At 45.1% G+C, this 10,631-nt stretch overlaps 1 protein-coding gene across 11 annotated transcripts in view; it reads right to left on the reverse strand.

The window, feature by feature from the left end:
- The window catches only part of zc3h13 (zinc finger CCCH-type containing 13), a 93,040-nt gene extending 84,010 nt beyond the window's left edge, over window positions 1-9,030 (reverse strand). For 8 of the 11 annotated variants that reach the window (XM_043700336.1, XM_043700329.1, XM_043700335.1 and 5 more), the window contains exon 1: window positions 8,945-9,030. The gene's annotated coding sequence lies outside the window, so the exon portion shown is untranslated. Of the gene's footprint in view, window positions 1-3,427; window positions 3,607-7,036; window positions 7,227-8,944 lie in introns of those variants that run through there. The other 3 variants (XM_043700331.1, XM_043700328.1, XM_043700327.1) reach the window with 3 other exon arrangements.
- Window positions 9,031-10,631: the final 1,601 nt, after the last annotated feature.

The following is a 10,631-nucleotide window of genomic DNA, read 5'->3' on the forward strand; positions in this document are numbered from 1 at the left end:
GGAAAGACTCAAACTCAATTTCTAACATGCACTGATCTGAATCTGGGCACCCATTTGGAATTCTGTAATTAAACTCAGCACCTCTGAGGCAGAGAGATGTGTTCAGTCAGAACTTCTATTTGAACAATTTCCAGTGATCTATGAAGGAAAATGAACACGCTCATATTGTGTTAATGGGATTGGACTAGGCATGGCCATATGATTCTCAACAGGACAAGTATCTACTAATAGTCACCATCCAAACTCACATCCAAAATATAAGCATTTAACAAAGGCACTGGATCACAACCAAAACTGTCAAAATAGAATCTAAGTTTGTGCGCACAGAAGAATATTTCCAAATGGAACTCAGAAATAGGTGGGGCTGTGAATTCAGCTGGTTAAAGTTCAAATCTGGTATAGCTTATTCTAACAATATACTAACTAGATCATATGATAAAATGGTTGATCTGAAAACCGACTAACACAAATACATTAATGTTTGCAACTACATGCAAGGTGAAAAGGAAAGCCTAAGAAGGGGAACACACAAAGAGCAAAAGAACTGCATTAAAAAAAAATGGTTGGGCACCAGTAGAGAGCAATAAACTATTTGAACTTTCTTGCATACTCAAATTTCACTTATCTTATTTATGCTATGCTGAATGTTTCACAAAAAATGCAAAATACTCTGTATACCCTCCAATTTATAGAGGAACTGAGAGTAGATGACTGATTGAGTATCCTCCCAAACTAAAATGCACATGCAAACTATAAAAGGACAGGTGTTATGCTTTTTGCCTCTCTGTATTCCCTTCTGATTTTAGCAGCACAGCCTGCTCACATTCACAACTAAAGAGGCTGCATGACAAAGTCACTACAGACATTGACATGCAGCATGCAAACTCAGATATGCATTGCTCCAACTATATTATGCATATTTACTGACAAAATGTCATCCAATGGTTCAAAAATACATTTTGCTTTTCACTGTATCACTAACTCCTAGTTGTCTTGGACTGAAGTATGGTTCCTGATCCATTCCTTCTCAACTTCAGCACATTTTATATTAGCTCCAAACCTGGGTCGGGTAGAACCCACTGTTGTATGCAAGGGTTTAGAACCTCACATGAGGTTTCAATGAGTTACAATTCTTTACTTCAACAGTCTACTGAATAGCTGATATTCTATTTCTCCCACACACAAATATTCTTCAACATTCAAACACATACCACGCACGACTAAACTGAAATTGAGCAGCAAATTGTCCCTTCAACATCAAAAACTCTATATTGTTTGCGGTTTTACACAGTCAATAGCACTGATTTAAAGTTTAAGAACTTCCTCCAATTTTCAGCATTCACATACGTGCCTCAAAGGTTCTTTTCGCCAATTTGATATTCTTAGATATTACCTCTACCCAGATTAACTTGTCTCTATTTCAGTAAACCCTTTCTTGGAAATAGCCAGAAATGTTTCAATATTCCCGTCAATATCAAACCCCCAGCCCCCTCCAAAAAAACCTCCGAAGGTGACGTACAGTTTTGCCAAGAGTTGTTGACATAATTAACTGTGCTCATCTAAGTTGAAGAATGGGTTGACATCATTAAATACCTCACATATCATTAACAATATGGAATCCAAGTAATACACCAAACTGAAGAGCAAGCTCCCACACAGGTAGTAAACTGAGTGCAATACATCAAGATTCTCCTCAGGATTACTTCATCAAAAGCACTAGCAAGTCATGCTTCTAATGTGCAGATCTTCTGGGTCTCTTAATCCACTTCAGATTTGGCTCTGAGTATTAATGCCAAAGCCAAGACATTGGATTCAGTTCAGTCTTCATCTGAGAGTCTCGAAGACTAGACATTTGCGGTCAGCAAATACCAAAGTCTTGATAACAAGCAGAAAAATAAAAGCAAGAAACAGAATATTCAATAAATCTGCAATTAAAAGTTAATCAGGAATCATTGATCGTGAAAATGGAATAAGCTGCCAGAGGAAGTGGAGGAGGCCGGTATAATTGCAACATTTAAGAGGCATTTGGATGGGTATATGAATAGGAAGGGTTTGGAGGGATATGGGCCGGGTGCTGGCAGGTGGGACTAGATTGGGTTGGGATATCTGCATGGACAGGTTGGAACGACGGGTCTGTTTCCATGCTGTACATTTCTATGACTCTACTTCCATCTGATTCATAATGTCTTTTAGCAAAGGAAAGATTAGATTAGATTAGATTCCCTACAGTGTGGAAACAGGCCCTTTGGCCCAACAAGTTCACACCAACCCTCCAAAGACTAACCCACCCAGACACATTTCCCTTGACTAATGCAGCTAACACTATGGGCAATTTAGCATGGCCAATTCACCTAACCTGCACATCTTTGGACTGTGGGAGAAAACTGGAGCATCCAGAGGAAACTCACGCAGACACAGCGAGAATGTGCAAACTCCATACAGACAATCGCCCGAGGCTGGAATCAAATCTGGGACCCTGATGCTGTGAGGCAGCAGTGCTAACCACTGAGCCACCGTGCCGCCCAGCTGCCTGGTCCGGTCTCCACAGAACTCCACACCCAGTGACATGGCCAATACTTAACTGCTCTCTGAAATGGCCAAGCAAGCAACTCAGTTCAAGCTGAGGAAATGGCTAACGATTCTCATATCCTGGGAAAGAGTTTAAAGTACAGTCCTCCTGCTAAGCTTCAATAACAATACTCCGAAGGACGGAATTCCATTGTCTTCAAAAGTGCTTTGAGGGAATGGCACTGCTCAAGTCAAAACATAAGAGTTTAACTCCCAGGTGAGTGGAAAGCAAGATATCTACAAAACTATTATTAGCTTTGCACCATGACCAGTTAAAATAAATCAACTTGGCTTGCCACTATCAGTCAAGTAAGATCTTGGGAAAATTTATTGAAAAGAGGAATTATATGAAACATCTAATTATTGCTAGCATGCTTGCAATTTCTAAATTGGACTCTATGCTCTAATAAGTACCATAACTCAATGCAGTAGATTCCATTAATCCAAACTGAGTATTTTAATCTCACAGAAAAGTGATGTAGATTGCTGCAACAACAAAAACTCAAATAAGCAACTGGAGGGAGAGAGAGAGGGAGAAGGGGGGGTGCAGGGAGGAGAACACATCAATCAACACCAGCAACTCAACTGACAATTCCTTTACTGACACAAACACTTCGATCTCTGAACTTGTCCAACAATTTGCAACGTATTGCCTTTTATGGGAGATGTAACAGAGAACTGGGAGGAATTCTTACCTTTGACCCTTACATCAGTTTTGTAAATTACTCAAGATAGATGTCTTGGGTGAGACATCTTTTAACCTTGGGAATGCTGTTGCACATCAGCAGACACACACAGTCCTTGACAGAAGGAACATTCCTTTCCAGTGGCAAGGAGACCCTGACGATTAAGAACCTACCTATTGCTGCAGCCTTCACCTGCCGTCACAGCCGTTGATATCACGCAAGTATCTTTCACCTGAATCACCATTAAGGACTGCCTTTGGATGGCACTTTGCCTGGTTCCTCCCCTACGATCTTACAGTCATGGGAGAGCCTGCCAGGAGTTGAGAACTCTCGATCGCATCACTCTCAGGATCAGTGGAACACTTGACCCTCTTGAATGCAGAAATTAGTGACAAACTATGGAAAGGCAAAGGAAGAGTTTCAAACACTCCCTGAAAGCTTCAAGAATTACAACATAAACATCAATGCATGGGAGACCCTCATTCAGAAGAAACCAGCTTGGAGAAACCTCCTGTATGTAGAGAGACAATTCTTTGAGAACAGCTGCCAGAGGATGTGGTGGAGGCTGGTACAATTGCAACATTTAAGAGGCATTTGGATGGGTATATGAATAGGAAGGGTTGGAGGGATATTGGCCTGGTGCTGATAGGTGGGACTAGATTTGGTTGGGATATCTGGTCGGCATGGACAGGTTGGACCGAAGGCTCTGTTTCCATGCTGTACATCTCTATGGCAAGAGGAAGTACAGAAAAGGAACTGGAGAAAGGAACGTTAATGATGTCAACTCCAAAGACCAATTCCACCTCACAGAAACACTGGTGAAGTGTGCAGAGAGAGAGGCAACTCTAGGATTGGGCTCATCAGCCATGCAAGGACCCACTGACCAGCAACATAGATTTTCAGGGGTGGACAATCATACTCATTCGCAAGTGATCACCACTGCAACTGGGTTTTGTGAAAGGTTTATTCTCTGATCACAAGAAATAATGGGGGTTTTCTCAAACTTTAATGCAATGTATTGAAATTCTATTCAGCAATCAGCCCAAATACTGACTCAGAATTTAACCGACTAACCATTGAAACAGTAGGCAGACACAACAGGAAGAACTGTGTTAGAAAAGAAATCCTGAGACAGTTTCCAGGAGCTAAGCTTGAAAACTGCTTTGGTAAAATGTAAGTACAAATTTTAAACTGTGTGAAGGCAAAATGATCTGGCAAGTGTTTTTAAAGATAAATTTCCGATTTTGCCTTAGTTAGCTGCATCCCAAACATCTCCATAAACTCGGCAATAGCACTTCACGGAATCATACATCAATGCAGATGAGCATCTACAGATCACACGAGATATTTGGAAATTAGCCCAATCCTGTGCCCCTTGACATTCAAGCACACTTGCAGGATTCCTAGATATTGATCATGAATAGGAGCCCTGGTGAATCCTTCCTTTTCCCAGTCCAAGCACACCAAGCATCATAACAACAAAGCAAAGAATGTCTGATGCTGGAAATCAGAAACAAAAAGCTGAAATTGCTGGAAAAACCCATCAGGTCTGACAAAATCTGTGGAGACAAAACTGAGTTGATGTTTTAGGTCCATTTCTGAAGGTGGGTCACTGGATCCGAAATATCAACTCTGCCTTGTCTCCACAGATGCTGATAGGCCTGCTGAGTTTTTTCAGCAATTTCTACTTACATTTCACACCCAAGCATCAACCCAGTGAAAACCAGCCAATCAAGCCTAAACCAAACTTAGCAATGCAACAGTTTCCATGGTTGCACTTTACATTAGAGACTGCATTTACCCATGAAGTCACACAAAAACTTGGCCTTTCTTGATACGAGGTGAGTTGGTAGTTCAAAATGAATTTCACAGTACATACTGTGTATGCATTACATAAAAACACAAAGAGTGAAGGACATACAAAACTAACAGACATCAAACTGAACTGTGCCAGTAAGGCAATAGGATTCAAGTCTAAACTTGTAAAAGGCAAACTTAGGATTGGCATCTGGAAGTTCTTCACAAAGGTTTTTCAGACAAAGCATCAGGTAAAAGCTGAATAGTCACTAAGAAATCATGAGATCTTGGGTGGGCCAGGGGCTGATAGTCAGGAAAATAAACTATCTAGCCCCTGCTGGATGGATGAGCTACAAATGGTTTTTCTGGTTCATATTTATCTTGTGAGCTCCACACAACACCCTACTTCTAGCTATATTGAATTCATCCAATCTGATATTTGGCAATTTCTTTTTACCCTCCTCTGCCCTTCAGTTTTCTCCTTTGTAAAAGAATCAACAAACTACCAATTTGGGGCACAGTTTCACTCTATCATTTGCTCTCTAATGCCTTGCCTGCTTGTGGAGTTTGCAATGTATTTGACCACATAGCACATCAGTTGAGAATAACCCTTCCCTCATACCACACGGACACTGATGTATTTCAAGCAAATAGTCTGACAAAACCATTCTTCTGTTCCTTAACCCTGGATGTCAAAACCAATCGTTGCACCCTTATCAGCACCCTGGCAGAATTCAGCTGGAATCCTGGTATGTGCAGGAAAACTATACATTGCTGTCACCAATAAAGCCACAGGAGAATTTTTTTTTTTTTAATATGCCTCAGCTTTTCAAAGAACTTAAACGGAAAACTGGAACATGCAATTAACATGAAAGTGGTTGAGGGAAGGTTTACCCTTCAAATGCCATCATGCACTAAACTCTTGAATACACAACAACCTCTGCAAAAAGAAGAACTGGGGTTTTAAAATTAGTGGGAAATATATCGGCATACTCATTTTAAAAGACCCCATTAGAGGAACATGGTGAATCTGAAATCCCCAACTCTCAAGCACAATGGGCAATAATCTCATTCTGTGCTCTAAGGCTCCATAACTTTTAAGAGAAACACAAGGATTTTCTCAACTGTCAAGCATGAGAAGCATGACACTAGGCTTTCAAATAAAACCTTTGCAGCATGTCTTCCTGGTACTTGGCTGCATTGGCAGGCTTACCAAAGATTAAACAGGAAACAAAGTTGAGGAGAATATTGTTTCTTGGAATACCCACATGGAATATTCCTTGAAAGGTATAGATCTCATTCCATGATGTCAATTACAGGATGTTCTATTGAAAAGAGGGATTGCACCTGTACCAGGATGTCAATCTGGAATCATAGCACCTCAATGAAGTAGTGTACTTCCCCAGTTGGTGGTTTGACTTCCTAAGATCAGAGATCAAATCAGTTCAAAGTCCGGTGTCCAGTGATTTCAAAGCATTTGGAATGAAGGGGGGGGGGGGGGATTTGTTGTCAGTTGTGGAGCAGGGTGAAAGTCACCATAGTCCTACCGGACCATTTGGCAGCCCGCTCATTAGAGGTGGTGGTTTAGACTTAAGGGTCACCATGTCTCAGGCAAGGGGAAAGGTTGGGATGGACAGTCCTTCATGGTAACCTCAACCCGGTGCAAGAATTAAACCTATGGTATTGGCATCATTCTGTATTGAAAACCAGCCATCCAGCCAACTGAACTAACCAACCCCAAAAGTGCAGCACAAAACTGGTGCTATCACATCATTGTCGATTGTACATCGTGACTTTGAAGGAATGGAAACCTATGCCAGCATGCACAAATGACATAGATGCTTCTACTAGTTAAGAATAATTGCTACCTCACAATATCAAATGCGGACCAATTGATAGCACTTGCCAATGAATCACAAGTATATAGCTACTCTCAGACCTAAATACAAGGCTGAGATTCCAGTGCAATAGTGAGGGAGTACTACCCTGTCAGAGGTGTCTTTTGGATGAGAAGTCAAATTGAGGCACCATCTGCCAGACGGGCGGATGCAAAACGATCTCAGGCACTGTTGCGAAGAAGAGCAGGGGTGCTGTCCTCGGTTCCTGGCCAATATCTGTCCTCAGTGTGGTGCTGAAAAAGCATAGATCAGACAGCATCCGAGGAGCAGCAGAATCGACGTTTCGGGCATAAGCCCTTCATCAGAAATTCCGGCATCTGCAGTCCTCACTTTCTCCCAATATCTGTCCTCAATCAACATCACAAAAAAAAAGATCATCTGGTCATTGCAGTCGGTGGGAGCTTGGTGAGCCCGGAATCAGCTGCCGTTCCCCTTCGACACGCAAACAAAAAATGATGACACTTCCGAAGTAATTCACTGGCTGTGAAACACTTGGGAGACATCTTGACGACCACCCCGCGTGGATGAAATCCTCTCTCTTTAGAGGGCTGAGGAAGGGGGTCACCGTACTCAGAATGGTTAACTCTGTAATTTCTCTCCACAGGTGCTGCCAGCCCTGAACCTTTTTCCAGCAATTTCTGTTTTTGTTTCCACTCTTTTTTTTCCAGGACGCTTCATGGGTGAGGAGAGGGCCATTCAAACCCGTTTTAATACACGCTTCCAGCTGGAGCTGCCAGGGCAAGGAGGGCAACAGATAATATGAATTTTGTAAGTGAGTCCTTCTGAATGTGAGAAAGGGAGGACGGGGGAAGGAGGAGAAAGATGAGGGAGAGGAATAGAGGAGTAGCCCCCGAGAGCTTGTACTTCCAAATAAACCTGTTGTACTTCCAAATAAACCTGTGCAATTGCTGTGCAATTTTTAAACATTGTCCAACCCAGTCCAAAACCAGCAGCTCCAGATCCATAGGTTTCAGTAAGCAGACAAAACAGGAGGCTGGGAGGACACAGGGAGCCAGGCAGCGTCAGGGGAGGTGGAGAAGTCAACAGTTCAGGTCCTGAAGGAGGGTTACATCCCCGAAAGGTGGGTCTCCCCCCCCCTCCCACTTGGAGGGAATCTTGCAGGTATTGGTGTGCCCATGTGTCTATCACCCTTGTCTTTCTTGATACTGTCCGGCTCCCTGTGTTATTCCATCCTCCTGCCTGTCTCCAGAGTGTGTGGTGCTGGAACACGGCACGGTGGCACAGTGGTTAGCACTGCTGCCTCACAGCACCAGAGACCTGGGTTCAATTCCCACCTCAGGCGACTGACTGTGTGGAGTTTGCACATTCTCCCCGTGTCTGCGTGGGTTTCCTCCGGGTGCTCCGGTTTCCTCCCACAGTCCAAAGTGTGCAGGTCAGGCGAATTGGCCATTCTAAATTGCCCATAGTGTTAGGTGTAGGGGAATGGATCTGGTTGGGTTGTGCTTCGGCGGGTCGGTGTGGACTTGTTGGCCCGAAGGGCCTGTTTCCACACTGTAAGTAATCTAATCTAATCTAATCTAAGCACAGCAGGTCATGCAGCATCCGAGGTGCAAGAGAATCGACGTTTGGGGAGGGCAGGAGCCCTTCATCAGGAATCACTCCTGTGCTTTTGCAGCACCACACACACACTGTCGACTCCGATCTGCAGTCCTCACTCTCTCCTGACCGTCTGTCTAGATTCCAGCCTCTGCCGGGGGTGGGGGGTTTAATCGTGTGTCTGACTGGATACAGCCCGGTATCCTTCCTAAAACAAAACACGCTGGATTCTAGAAGCTGAAGGAAGATACAGCTCCTCAGAGACCCTTTGTACCACCACCCACCCCCTCCCCCGCTGTAGCCTAACGGCAGGAGGCGGACCGGGCCCACATGCCGAGGCGCCCGCGCCCTCGCCCTCACCGCCGCCGCCTCCTGTCTGTCCGGTGGAGCCCGGCGGTCCCCTGCTGCCTGCCCGTGAGGCCCGCTGACTGCACGCACCTGGGAGCGGTTGGAGATGCCGCCGGCGGAGTTGAGAAGGGGAGGGGGGGTGGGAGGGGGCAGCGGGTATGCGGGGAGGCGGGGGGGGTGTCCGGCTACCGACAGCCGAGGCCCTCGCCGCTGCCCCCGTTACTGCTGCTGCTTCCTCCGTCACCGGAGCGACGCCCTGACGTCATCGACGAGCGACCGACCGCCCCAGGAGGACCCCGGCGCGGGGGTGACCCGGAGGGTGCCCGCAAATTCGAACTCCTCCTCCTCCTCCTCCTCCTGCCAAAGTCAGGGGGTCCAGTTCACTCGCGGCATGTTCGATCACATTCACTTAACAGGACCGTCCGTGGCCGACCAGGTATCCTAAACTAATCTAGTCCCATTTGCCAGCACTTGGCCCATTTCCCACTGAACCCTTCCCATTCATGTACCCATCCAGGTGCCTTTTAAATGCTGTAATTGTACCAGCCTCCGCCACTTCCTCTGGCACAAAGTGAGGACTGCAGAGGCTGAAGATTAGAGTGAAGGGTGTGGTGCTGGAAAAGCACAGCAGGTCAGGCAGCACCCGATTCCTGATGAAGGGCTTTTGCCTGAAATGTCGATCTTCCCGCTCCTCGGATGCTGCCTGTCCTGCTGTGCTTTTCCCGCACCACACTCTCGACCCCACATTCTCTGGCAGCTCATTCCATACACGCACCACCCTCTGCATGAAATGTTGCCCCTTCGGTCCCTTTTATATCTTTCCCCTCTCATCCTAAGCCCTCTACTTATGGACTCCCCCACCCCAGGGAAAAGACCTTGTCTATTTACCCTATCCATGCCCCTCATTATTTTATAAACCTCTATAAGGTCACTCCTCAGCCTCCAATGCTCCAGAGAATACAGCCCCAGCCTAATCAACCTCTCCCTATACCTCAAACCCTCCAACTTTGGTAATATTCTTGCAAATCTTTTCCGAACCCTTTCAAGTTTCATATCATCCTTCCTACAGGAGGGAGACCAGGATTGCACACAACATTCCAAAGGTGGCCTAAAAATACAGCTGCAACATGACCTCCCAACTCCTATACTCAATGCTCTGACCAATAAAGGAAAGCAAATCAAACGCCTTCTTCACTATCCTATCTACCTGCGACTTCACTTTCAAGGAACTATGAACCTGCACTCCAAGGTCTCTTTGTTCAGCACCTTACCATTAAGTGTGTAAGTCCTGCCCTGATTTGTATTTCCAAAATGCAGTACTTCTCATTTATCTAAATTAAACTCCATTTGCTGGGGGATCCAAGATGGCGGCGACCCGGCAAGACTGACTCTATAGTGCTCCTCCCAAGACTTGGGTACAGTGGGTCACCCACCCCCTACCATGCTCACCAAATCATTTATAATAGTTGTGTAATTTAATTAGTTGTGTAATATTACATTTAAACAATTTAATCCTAAGTAAAAATGACTAAAGGGAAGGTAGCCCGCAGCTCTCAGCAAGCAGGAACCCCTTCCCCACCCTCTCCAGCGGCAGCAGAGGCGTCCACAGTCGCCCTGGGTGACTTACCTACAGTAACAAGCCTTGCAGAAATGATTTCCAAGCTGGACTCGAAGATCGATGCCTTTATTGCAGAATTCAGAAATCGTTGGGACTCGCTCTCGGCCGCGCTGCAGAAGCACGACCGAGACATCCAAGAAATTGAACACCGAGTCGGAG

The sequence above is a fragment of the Chiloscyllium plagiosum genome, chromosome 12 (assembly GCF_004010195.1).
Source record: "Chiloscyllium plagiosum isolate BGI_BamShark_2017 chromosome 12, ASM401019v2, whole genome shotgun sequence".
Taxonomy (NCBI): domain Eukaryota; kingdom Metazoa; phylum Chordata; class Chondrichthyes; order Orectolobiformes; family Hemiscylliidae; genus Chiloscyllium; species Chiloscyllium plagiosum.